Here is a 12,615-nt window from a genome sequence, read left to right on the forward strand (position 1 = left end):
CTACAGTTACTTTAATTTGTATATAACCTTTTTTAAAACTGAAAAAAATATTAAAAAGTGATAGCAACGAGCATCGATCAATATTTAAAATCTTCTATGACACACAAATGCTGAAGAAACTACGGGAGGAATTGCTGGAGGAACTTCCAGAGGAATTCCTGGAGGAACTTCCGGAGGAATTCCTGGAGGAACTTCCGGAGGAATTCCTGGAGGAACTTCCGGAGGAATTCCTGGAGGAACTTCCGGAGGAATTCCTGGAGGAACTTCCGGAGGAATTCCTGGAGGAACTTCCGGAGGAATTCCTGGAGGAACTTCCGGAGGAATTCCTGGAGGAACTTCCGGAGGAATTCCTGAAAGAATTTCCCGAAGAATTACTGAAGGAATTTTCCGAGGAATTCCTGGAGGACTTTCCCGAGGAATTCTTGGAAGAACTTCCCGTGGAATGCCTGAAGGAATTTCTGTAGGAATACTTGGAGAAACTTCCTGTGGAATTCCTGAAGGAATTTCTGGAGGAATTCCTGGAGAAAATTATTGAGAAAATCCTGGAGAAATTTCCGGAGGAATTCCTGGAGAAACTTCCGGAGGAATTCCTGGAGGAACTTCCGGAGGAATTCCTGGAGGAACTTCCGGAGGAATTCCAGGAGGAACTTCCGGAGGAATTCCTGGAGGAACTTCCGGAGGAATTCCTGGAGGAACTTCCGGAGGAATTCCTGGAGGAACTTCCGGAGGAATTCCTGGAGGAACTTCCGGAGGAATTCCTGGAGGAACTTCCGGAGGAATTCCTGGAGGAACTTCCGGAGGAATTCCTGGAGGAACTTCCGGAGGAATTCCTGGAGGAACTTCGGAGGAATTCCTGGAGGAACTTCCGGAGGAATTCCTGGAGGAACTTCCGGAGGAATTCCTGGAGGAACTTCCGGAGGAATTCCTGGAGGAACTTCCGGAGGAATTCCTGGAGGAACTTCCGGAGGAATTCCTGGAGGAACTTCCGGAGGAATTCCTGGAGGAACTTCCGGAGGAATTCCTGGAGGAACTTCCGGAGGAATTCCTGGAGGAACTTCCGGAGGAATTCCTGGAGGAACTTCCGGAGGAATTCCTGGAGGAACTTCCGGAGGAATTCCTGGAGGAACTTTCGGAGGAATTCCTGGAGGAACTTCCGGAGGAATTCCTGGAGGAACTTCCGGAGGAATTCCTGGAGGAACTTTCGGAGGAATTCCTGGAGGAACTTCCGGAGGAATTCCTGGAGGAACTTCCGGAGGAATTCCTGGAGGAACTTCCGGAGGAATTCCTGTAGGAACTTCCGGAGGAATTCCTGTAGGAACTTCCGGAGGAATTCCTGGAGGAACTTCCGGAGGAATTCCTGGAGGAACTTCCGGAGGAATTCCTGGAGGAACTTCCGGAGGAATTCCTGGAGGAACTTCCGGAGGAATTCCTGGAGGAACTTCCGGAGGAATTCCTGGAGGAACTTCCGGAGAAGCTCCATGGGGCTTCGTTACACTTTTATAGACACAGAATTCTATTGTTGAACATGTATGACAATTCAAATTGTCCATGAGTTCAATTCTTTATAATCAAATCGATCAACAAGAAGATGAACGATGGTCTAGAATGAATTTAGCATAGCATAGCATAGCATAGCATATGTGATTGTACAAATCGTGGGTGGCTATACAATGCTCAATTGAGCAATCTACTGTATATTGTCGCAAATTGGTACTTGGGATTAGTACCTTTTCCTATACAGTAGCAGTTGTATACCTGGCCACGTCCTTACAATCACGGAAGGAAGGGAAGGAATGTTAGTTCAACATCTACTAGTGAAGATGCAGAGAACCCATACTACCTTCATAGATGTCTCGGGAAGGAAATTTGTGTTAGTGGGAAAGGTGAATAATAGGGAGCTCTATTCGACAATATAGAGCGTTTGTCAATAACAGTATATGCTGTTCATATATTCATCAATTTACTTACGAACCGTCCTAAGGAAAAACAGAACAAAACACAAAATTTCGGCAAATCGCGCGATCGTTCTGCCGTCCGAAACAAGAGCCAACACGCACTGGACTAATTAACTTTATTACCGGCCGCGCAATGCAGAACACAAAATTTCGGCAAATCGCGCGATCGTTCTGCCGTCCAAAACAAGAGCCAACACGCACTCCGATGGTCTAGAATGAATTTACCGCCAAAAAATTTTAAGGACATCTAGGGAAAATCGATATAGTACGTCATGCGGAACAATTACCATTTTCAACACTCCTTTACCCTTTGCCACTTACTTCTTGTAATGCACCTCTAGTTTTTTTTATTATTCGTCACGCTGCCCAGACCGCCCCCCCCCTCCCCCGTCCCAGTAAGGATGTGACGCGCTTTGTGGATAACCACCTTCCACAAATTTCATCAACAATGAGAGCATTTCTCGAAAAAACAATGACCTGTTACCAGTCTACTAAATATTTTTTCGATGAAGAAGATTACTCCTACATATATCCTACATATAAACGTTAGTCTCAGTAAAATCCACTTCCGTGCAATACTGAAACCAATTATATTCTCGATTGAATATGTTGCGAGCTTCATTCAGTTCTAGAAACACAATCCTCATTTATTGATTAGACTGTCATCTCATGATACCATGGTGGTTTCAATACTTATAGAAATGGTAAACATATCGAAGGAATTCATATCATATCGGTAAACATATCGCAGGAATGGTAAACATATCGTAGTTCCTCCAGGAATTCCTCCGGAAGTTCCTCCAGGAATTCCTCCGGAAGTTCCTCCAGGAATTCCTCCGGAAGTTCCTCCAGGAATTCCTCCGGAAGTTCCTCCAGGAATTCCTCCGGAAGTTCCTCCAGGAATTCCTCCGGAAGTTCCTCCAGGAATTCCTCCGGAAGTTCCTCCAGGAATTCCTCCGGAAGTTCCTCCTGGAATTCCAACGGAAACTCCTCTAGAAGTTCCTCCAGGAATTCCTCCGGAAGTTCCTCCAGGAATTCCTCCGGAAGTTCCTCCAAGAATTCTTCTGGAAGTTCCTTCAACAATTACTCTGGAATTTCCTCCAGGAATTCCTCCGAAAGTTCCTTCAGCAGTTCCTCCGAAAGTTCCTCCAGGAATTCCTCCGGAAGTTTGTCCAGGAATTCCTGGAGGAATTCCTCCGCAAGTTCCTCCAGGATTTCCTCTAGAAGTTCCTCCAGGTATTCCTCCGGAAGTTCCTCCAGGAATTCCTCCGGAAGTTCCTCAAGGAATTCCTCCGGAAGTTCCTCTAGAAATTATTCAGGAAGTTTCTCTAGGAATTCCTCCGAAAGTTTCTCCAGCAATTCCTCGGAAAGTTCCTCCAGGAATTCCTCCGGAAGTTCCTCCATGAATTGCTCCGAAAGTTCCTCCATGAATTGCTCCGAAAGTTCCTCCAGGAATTCCTCCGGAAGTTCCTCCAGGAATTCCTCCGGAAGTTCCTCCTGGAATTCCAACGGAAACTCCTCTGGAAGTTCCTCCTGAAATTCTTCCTGAAGGTCCTCCAGGAATTCTTCTGGAAGTTCCTTCAAGAATTCCTCCGGAAGTTCCTCCAGGAATTCCTGGAGGAATTTCTCCGGAAGTTGCTCCAGGGTTTCCTCTAGAAGATCCTCCAGAAATTAATCCGGAAGTTCCTCCAGGAATTCATTCGGAAATTCCTCCAGGAATTCCTCCGGAAGTTCCTCTAGAAATTCCTCCGGAAGTTTCTCCAGGAATTCCTCCGGAAGTTCCTCCAGGAATTCCTCCGGAAGTTCCTCCAGGAATTCCTCCGGAAGTTTGTCCAGGAATTCCTGGAGGAATTCCTCCGGAAGTTCCTCCAGGATTTCCTCCGGAAGTTCCTCCAGGATTTCCTCTAGAAGTTCCTCCGGAAGTTCCTCCAGGAATTCCTCCGGAAGTTCCTCTAGGAATTCCTCCGGAAGTTCCTCCAGGAATTCCTCCGGAAGTTCCTCCAGGAATTCCTCCGGAAGTTCCTCCAGGAATTCCTCCGGAAGTGCCTCCAGGAATTCCTCCGGAAGTTCCTCCACGAAGTTCCTCCAGGAATTCCTCCGGAAGTTCCTCCAGGAATTCCTCCGGAAGTTCCTCCAGGAATTCCTCCGGAAGTTCCTCCAGGAATTCCTCCGGAAGTTCCTCCAGGAATTCCTCCGGAAGTTCCTCCAGGAATTCCTCCGGAAGTTCCTCCAGGAATTCCTCCGGAAGTTCCTCCAGGAATTCCTCCGGAAGTTCCTCCAGGAATTCCTCGGAAGTTCCTCCAGGAATTCCTCCGGAAGTTCCTCCAGGAATTCCTCCGGAAGTTCCTCCAGGAATTCCTCCGGAAGTTCCTCCAGGAATTCCTCCGGAAGTTCCTCCAGGAATTCCTCCGGAAGTTCCTCCAGGAATTCCTCCGGAAGTTCCTCCGGAATTTCTCCAGGAAGTTCCTCCGAAGTTCCTCCAGGAATTCCTCCGGAAGTTCCTCCAGGAATTCCTCCGAAGTTTCTCCAGGAATTCCTCCGGAAGTTTCTCCAGGAATTCCTCCGGAAGTTCCTCCAGGAATTCCTCCGGAAGTTCCTCCAGGAATTCCTCCGGAAGTTCCTCCAGGAATTCCTCCGGAAGTTCCTCCAGGAATTCCTCCGGAAGTTCCTCCAGGAATTCCTCCGGAAGTTCCTCCAGGAATTCCTCCGGAAGTTCCTCCAGGAATTCCTCCGGAAGTTCCTCCAGGAATTCCTCCGAAGTTCCTCCAGGAATTCCTCCGGAAGTTCCTCCAGGAATTCCTCCGGAAGTTCCTCCAGGAATTCCTCCGGAAGTTCCTCCAGAATTCCTCCGGAAGTTCCTCCAGGAATTCCTCCGGAAGTTCCTCCAGGAATTCCTCCGGAAGTTCCTCCAGGAATTCCTCGGAAGTTCCTCCAGGAATTCCTCCGAAGTTCCTCCAGGAATTCCTCCGGAAGTTCCTCCAGGAATTCCTCCGGAAGTTCCTCCAGGAATTCCTCCGGAAGTTCCTCCAGGAATTCCTCCGGAAGTTCCTCCAGGAATTCCTCCGGAAGTTCCTCCAGGAATTCCTCCGGAAGTTCCTCCAGGAATTCCTCCGGAAGTTCCTCCAGGAATTCCTCCGGAAGTTCCTCCAGGAATTCCTCCGGAAGTTCCTCCAGGAATTCCTCCGTAGGTTCCTCCAGGAATTCCCCCGGAAGTTCCTCCGGAAGTTCCTCCTGAAGTTCCTCCAGGAATTCCTCCGGAAGTTCCTCCAGGAACTCCTCCGGAAGTTCCTCCAGGAATTTCTCCGGAAGTTCCTCCAGGAATTCCTCCGGAAGTTCCTCCAGGAATTCCTCCGGAAGTTCCTCCAGGAATTCCTCCGGAAGTTCCTCCAGGAATTCCTCCGGAAGTTCCTCCAGGAATTCCTCCGGAAGTTCCTCCAGGAATTCCTCCGGAAGTTCCTCCAGGAATTCCTCCGGAAGTTCCTCCAGGAATTCCTCCGGAAGTTCCTCCAGGAATTCCTCCGAAAGTACCTCCGGAATTCCTCCGGAAGTTCCTCCAGGAATTCCTCCGGAAGTTCCTCCAGGAATTCCTCCGGAAGTTCCTCCAGGAATTCCTCCGGAAGTTCCTCCAGGAATTCCTCCGGAAGTTCCTCCAGGAATTCCTCCGGAAGTTCCTCCAGGAATTCCTCCGGAAGTTCCTCCAGGAATTCCTCCGGAAGTTCCTCCAGGAATTCCTCCGGAAGTTCCTCCAGGAATTCCTCCGGAAGTTCCACCAGGAATTCCTCCGGAAGTTCCTCCAGGAATTCCTCCGGAAGTTCCTCCAGGAATTCCTCCGGAAGTTCCTCCAGGAATTCCTCCGGAAGTTCCTCCAGGAATTCCTCCGGAAGTTCCTCCAGGAATTCCTCCGGAAGTTCCTCCAGGAATTCCTCCGGAAGTTCCTCCAGGAATTCCTCTGTTCCTCCAGGAATTTCTCCGCAGTTCCTCCAGGAATTCCTCCGAAAGTTCCTCCAGGAATTCCTCCGGTAGTTCCTCCAGGAATTCCTCCATGAGTTCCTCCAGGAATTCCTCCGGGGTTTCCTCCGGGAGTTTCTCCAGGAATTCCTCCGGGAGTTGCTCCAGGAATTCCTCTGGAAGTTCCTTCAGGAAATCCTCCGGAAGTTCCTCCAGGGATTCCACTGAAAGCTCCTCCAGGAATTCCTCCGGGGGTTTTCTCCGGGAGTTTCTCCAGGAATTCCTCCGGGAGTTGCTCCAGGAATTCCTCCGGAAGTTCCTCCAGGAATTCCTCGGAAGTTCCTCCAGGAATTCCTCGGAAGTTTCTCCAGTAATTCCTCCGGTAGTTCCTCCAGGAATTCCTCCGGAAGTTCCTCCAGGAATTCTTCGGAAGTTCCTCCAGGAGTTCCTCCGGAAGTTCCTCCAGGAGTTCCTCCGGAAGTTCCTCCAGGAATTCCTCCGGAAGTTCCTCCAGGAATTCCTCCGGAAGTTCCTCCAGGAATTCCTCCGGAAGTTCCTCCAGGAATTCCTCCGGAAGTTCCTCCAGGAATTCCTCCGGAAGTTCCTCCAGGAATTCATGCGAAAGTTCCTCCAGGAATTTCTGCGGAAGTTCCTCCAGGAATTCCTCGTGCGGATGTTCCTCCAGGAATTCCTCTAGCGAAAGTTCCTCCAGGAATTCCTCGTGCGGAAGTTCATCCAGAAATTCCCCGTGCGGAAGTTCCTCCAGGATTTCCTCGTGTGGAAGTTCCTCCAGGAAGTCCTCCAGAAGTTCCTCCAAGATGTCCTCCGGAAGATCCTCCAGGAATACCTCCGGAAGATCCTCCAGGAATTCCTCCAGAAGCTCCTCCAGAAATTCCTCCGGAAGTTCCTCCAGGAATTCCTCCGGAAGTTCCTCCAGGAATTCCTCCGGAAGTTCCTCCAGGAATTCCTCCGGAAGTTCCTCCAGGAATTCCTCCGGAAGTTCCTCCAGGAATTCCTCCGGAAGTTCCTCCAGGAATTCCTCCGGAAGTTCCTCCAGGAATTCCTCCGGAAGTTCCTCCAGGAATTCCTCGGAAGTTCCTCCAGGAATTCCTCCGGAAGTTCCTCCAGGAATTCCTCCGGAAGTTCCTCCAGGAATTCCTCCGGAAGTTCCTCCAGGAATTCCTCCGGAAGTTCCTCCAGGAATTCCTCCGGAAGTTCCTCCAGGAATTCCTCCGGAAGTTCCTCCAGGAATTCCTCCGGAAGTTCCTCCAGGAATTCCTCCGGAAGTTCCTCCAGGAATTCCTCCGGAAGTTCCTCCAGGCATTCCTCCGAAAGTTCCTCCAGGAATTCCTCCGAAGTTCCTCCAGGAATTCCTCCGGAAGTTCCTCCAGGAATTCCTCCGGAAGTTCCTCCAGGAATTCCTCCGGAAGTTCCTCCAAGAATTCCTCCGGAAGTTCCTCCAGGAATTCCTCCGGAAGTTCCTCCAGGAATTCCTCCAGAAGTTCCTCCAGGAATTCCTCCGGAAGTTCCTCCAGGAATTCCTCCGGAAGTTCCTCCAGGAATTCCTCCGGAAGTTCCGCCAGAATTCCTCCCGAAGTTCCTCCAGGAATTCCTCCGGAAGTTCCTCCAGGAATTCCTCCGGAAGTTCCTCCAGGAATTCCTCCGGAAGTTCCTCCAGGAATTCCTCCGGAAGTTCCTCCAGGAATTTCTCCGGAAGTTCCTCCAGGAATTCCTCCGGAAGTTTCTCCAGGGAGTCTGGGCAGCGTGACGAATAATAAAAAAACTAGAGGTGCATTACAAGAAGTAAGTGGCAAAGGGTAAAGGAGTGTTGAAAAAGGTAATTGTTCCGCATGACGTACTATATCGATTTTCCATAGATGTCCTTAAAATTGTTTGGCAGTAAATTCATTCTAGACCATCGTTCATCTTCTTGTTGATCGATTTGATTATAAAGAATTGAACTCATGGACAATTTGAATTGCCGTACATGTTCAACAATAGAATTCTGTGTCTATAAAAGTGTAACGAAGCCCCATGGAGCTATTCCAACTCATAAAAATAGATGCGATGACGTAGACCTTCATGTTGATCGATTTGAATATTAAGATCGGTATTCATGGACAGTTTGGAGTATAATAATAGATGTTCAACGAATTCTGTAATGTATTGATGATGGCTTAATGAAGTCTCATGAAGCTATTCCAACTCAGAAGAATAGGGGGACATCAAAGATCTTCTTGTTGATCGATTTGAAAATAAGGATCTGAGCTCAAGGCCAGTTTGGAGTGTCGTACGTGTTCAACGAATTCTGTGGTGTATCTCTAATTGTGAACCGAACTTCCGTGGAGGTATTCCATCTCATAAAACATCGAAGATCTTCATGTTGATCGTTTTGAATATTAGGATCTGCGGTCAAAGACAGTTTGGAGTGTCGTAGATGTCAAACGAGTTCTGTGATGTGTCTATAATGGTGTAACGAAATCCCGTGGAACAATTCCAACTCATAAAACTAGTGGGGACATTGAAGACCTTCATATTGTTCGATTTGAATTTTAAGATCTGATCTCAAGGAGAGTTTAGAGTGTCGTAGATGTCGAGCGAATTCTGTAGTGTGTAATGAGGAACCGTGGAGCTGTTTGGAGTATCGTAGACAGGGCCGGATTTAGCCGGAAGGGGGACCCGGGGCCGACAGTATGTGGGGGCCCCAAAATGTACGAAATAGGTTGGTTTTGGTACATAAAATTTGTGGGGGCCGGGGCCACGAAACGCACACCCCCCCCCCCCCCCTAAATCCGGCCCTGATTGTAGATATTGGAAAAAATCTGTTGTACCGCTGAACAGGCGGCATTTCTATTTCAATTATTTAACCAGAATGTGGTAAAAAATGGTGTTGATTCCTTAGAACATCGAAATTAGAACTTAAGGATAGTTTGGATGCTCTAGATCATCCTAGTGACCACAACCTGACCTGGGCAGGTTGATTTTGAACATTTTTTCTGAAGAAAGCAAGGCTCTATCTCTTAAAACTGATTTTTGACAGCTGATTTTCGTCTTGGGTCATATATGACCCATCTGTATTGAATCGGTTAAAGTTGAAGGTTTTATTCTAGATTTTCATTTTTTCAACTATGGGTTCGAGTTTTGCATATTAATGTGCAGATTTGTGTTTCACCTGGTAATAAATAATTCTAGATTTTTTCTTCTTTCAAACATTGGGTGTTATTTGCGATTTGTTCATTTTTATCATTATTGGCCTTTTCAGTGTTACAATTGCATTATGAAATTTAGCCTTCTTTAAAACGTAGGCTGTTCTTTAGAGTTATTTAGTCAAATCATCATTTTCATCAAGGTGATCATAGGATAGATTATTTTTTCGTACCCTCGACCTTTTGTCCCAGATCCATATACTTTTGTTCCTTAATTCGAGCAAATGCAAAATATATTTTTTAATTACCTTCGGCTTCGGCAGGTTTTGTTCTATTATTGTCAGGATGCTTTTCTATAACTATTTATGCTCAAATTTGTCCTAAACATTCTTTGCATATCAAAAAATATTGAGGCTAAATTTCATAAAATTTGGTCAACAAAAACCCCCCTGACAATAATAGAACAAAACCCGCCGAAGCCGTTATTTCCCATATTATTTTTTTTTATTCAAATTGTTCTTCTAAAAAAAATATGTTCGGTTGTATTACCAATTCGGGCGTGTGGTCCATTCGGGCAAATGGTCTTTTCGGGCACATGGTATTCGGGCATGTGTTACATTCGGGCGAATAGAATTCGGGTTTATGTCATTCGGGCGTTTTTGATATAATCGATTTTTCTGACCAGAATATTCGGTGAGACATCCGATTTTTTCGTTAGATTATAGCCAAAATTCCAAAATATATCCTGATGTCAAGAATACATTATTAAATTTTATCCTTTAAACTCTCCTCTAAAAATGTTTTAGATATGTCGATGGCTACGCAAGTGGGTGAACAGTACCACGCTCATATGTGACTAATAATCATGAAACAGAGAAACCTAAACATCCGCGAAAATTTAATGTGCTTCGCCTACGCCTGGCTAAGACGGAAACTATCATGGCATAACCTGCTTCGGCCGGGCAGATATACTTTCAGTCGTTTATGACAACCTAAACTAATTAAACGAAATAGAGAAAACGTTCTTTCTCCATCATTGCCAACCAAATTCTGTAAGTGGCCACAACCGAAACTATTCACACGCAAATTGAAAGTAGGTATGCGGTCCATGCATCAACATCATCCGCCATTCGACCGTGTCCAGGTATCCAAATTACTGTACCTTTCACACAGGCAAAATACACAACCTATGACTGTTGGCTATTCATCATGCTCTGATGAAAAGAAATGAACCATCTCGTCCCCGGTTGGTTCTTAATTTGAAAAATATCATCTGTGAATCCTTCAATGTGCATTACGTCGTCGCTGGCTTCAGGACCCGGACCGGTGCACGGAGGTGGTGCACGCGAGCGGGATTTTGTTTTCCCAATTGGTTAGAATGGAACGGAACGAACAGGTTGGTATGTTGATTCAGTCCGCCTGAATTGAATGATGTAATGGCACAGAAGAGGAACTCTGCCAACTTCTAGCGCTGCCAGGTATAGATCAGACGTGCAAGTGGACCAGAAGATGGCGGTGGCGAAGGAATGGCGGACTCAGAAGGAATGATGGAAATGAGTTTGTTGCATTTTAATGGGTAGCTAAGTGGATCTGTTATTACAAGGTTTTCCACTGTAGCTGAGCACTTTTCTCATTTAATAAGAGTGAATTTTCTCTGTTTTCTTTGGATCGAAAAATTGGGTCACCCCCTCGGGGAGAATTTTTCAATGGCTTTTCAAGCACCGTGCATTTGAATTGATGGTTTGTTGAGGTTTTGGACGAGGTGATGCGGGAGGTATGAACTTGAGTTGCAAATAAACTAGTGATGAAGTGATTTGAGGAGTAGCAATGACATTAAAGAACAGTTTTCAATTTAAAAGGTTTGAGTACACGTCTGTGAAAGTCAATAAAATATTTTCTGAATGTAGTACACTCAGTCTTAATAAGATACTGAAATAAACGTTACCAGAATTGATATAAATTCCTTCTACCAACTGTCCCTTTACTGAGAGTTGAAAAAAAAAGGTTTCTTTGTTACTGTTTTTCAATACTGTGTTGTGATACTTTCGAACAGCGGATTGTCTTTTATGGTCCACAATGCTCTACATTTAATATTCATATTCAAAGAATTTTATTTCGACTTTTATAAATAACATTAAACTTTCCTCTCAGGCTTCTCACTGTATGCTCTATTGAACTCTGTTCCTGATTTCTCAATAGATTTGGCTTTCGGTTCAATCAAAGGTAATTGCCTATTTCCGGGATTAAACCACCCGACTTGGACGTTAATTTACAATGTTATGAAAACTCATATGTGAATATGTACGTTGTGTGGAAGATATTGATTTGAAAAATGTATTGAGGTAACCACTTTCCCTTCGATGGGACTCGAACCCATGACCCTACAGTACGCTAGACTGGTGCTTTAACCAACTAAGCTACGAAGGACCTCCGTCGGCCTTCGCAACCTAGCGGCTACTGAACGAGCTCGAGATTCCCAAATTGGACGCATAGTCAAATCACTCGCAATCCATTTATCAAGCCAATACTTCCACATGTGTATTGTACACGTCCACATTAGAGGAGCGTGAGTATTTAGAATGTCTGGCGGCTATACACATTCTTCATCAGCAACGGTACTGATCAAGTGAGGTTGTGTAAGCTATTTGCCAGTCGGTCGTCAAGCTCAGACCCGACCGCATTGCGTAGGCAAGAGCACGCAACTCAAGTTCAGTTCAATCAAAGGTAATTGCCTATTTCCGGGGATTAAACCACCCGACTTGGACGTTAATTTACAATGTTATGAAAACTCATATGTGAATATGTACGTTGTGTGGAAGATATTGATTTGGAAAATGAATCCCTTCGATGGGACTCGAACCCATGACCCTACAGTACGCTAGACTGGTGCTTTAACCAACTAAGCTACGAAGGACCTCCGTCGGCCTTCGCAACCTAGCGGCTACTGAACGAGCTCGAGATTCCCAAATTGGACGCATAGTCAAATCACTCGCAATCCATTTATCAAGCCAATACTTCCACATGTGTATTGTACACGTCCACATTAGAGGAGCGTGAGTATTTAGAATGTCTGGCGGCTATACACATTCTTCATCAGCAACGGTACTGATCAAGTGAGGTTGTGTAAGCTATTTGCCAGTCGGTCGTCAAGCTCAGACCCGACCGCATTGCGTAGGCAAGAGCACGCAACTCAAGTTCAGTTCAATCAAAGGTAATTGCCTATTTCCGGGATTAAACCACCCGACTTGGACGTTAATTTACAATGTTATGAAAACTCATATGTGAATATGTACGTTGTGTGGAAGATATTGATTTGAAAATGTATTGAGGTAACCACTTTCCCTTCGATGGGACTCGAACCCATGACCCTACAGTACGCTAGACTGGTGCTTTAACCAACTAAGCTACGAAGGACCTCCGTCGGCCTTCGCAACCTAGCGGCTACTGAACGAGCTCGAGATTCCCAAATTGGACGCATAGTCAAATCACTCGCAATCCATTTATCAAGCCAATACTTCCACATGTGTATTGTACACGTCCACATTAGAGGAGCGTGAGTATTTAGA

At 46.1% G+C, this 12,615-nt stretch overlaps 1 protein-coding gene across 1 annotated transcript in view; it reads right to left on the reverse strand.

Annotated features, from left to right (window-relative positions):
- The window catches only part of LOC134204848 (sodium-coupled monocarboxylate transporter 1-like), a 54,503-nt gene that overhangs the window by 23,182 nt on the left and 18,706 nt on the right, over positions 1-12,615 (reverse strand). The gene's annotated exons all lie outside the window — the stretch shown is intronic.

Source organism: Armigeres subalbatus, unplaced genomic scaffold (genome assembly GCF_024139115.2).
Source record: "Armigeres subalbatus isolate Guangzhou_Male unplaced genomic scaffold, GZ_Asu_2 Contig937, whole genome shotgun sequence".
NCBI lineage: Eukaryota > Metazoa > Arthropoda > Insecta > Diptera > Culicidae > Armigeres > Armigeres subalbatus.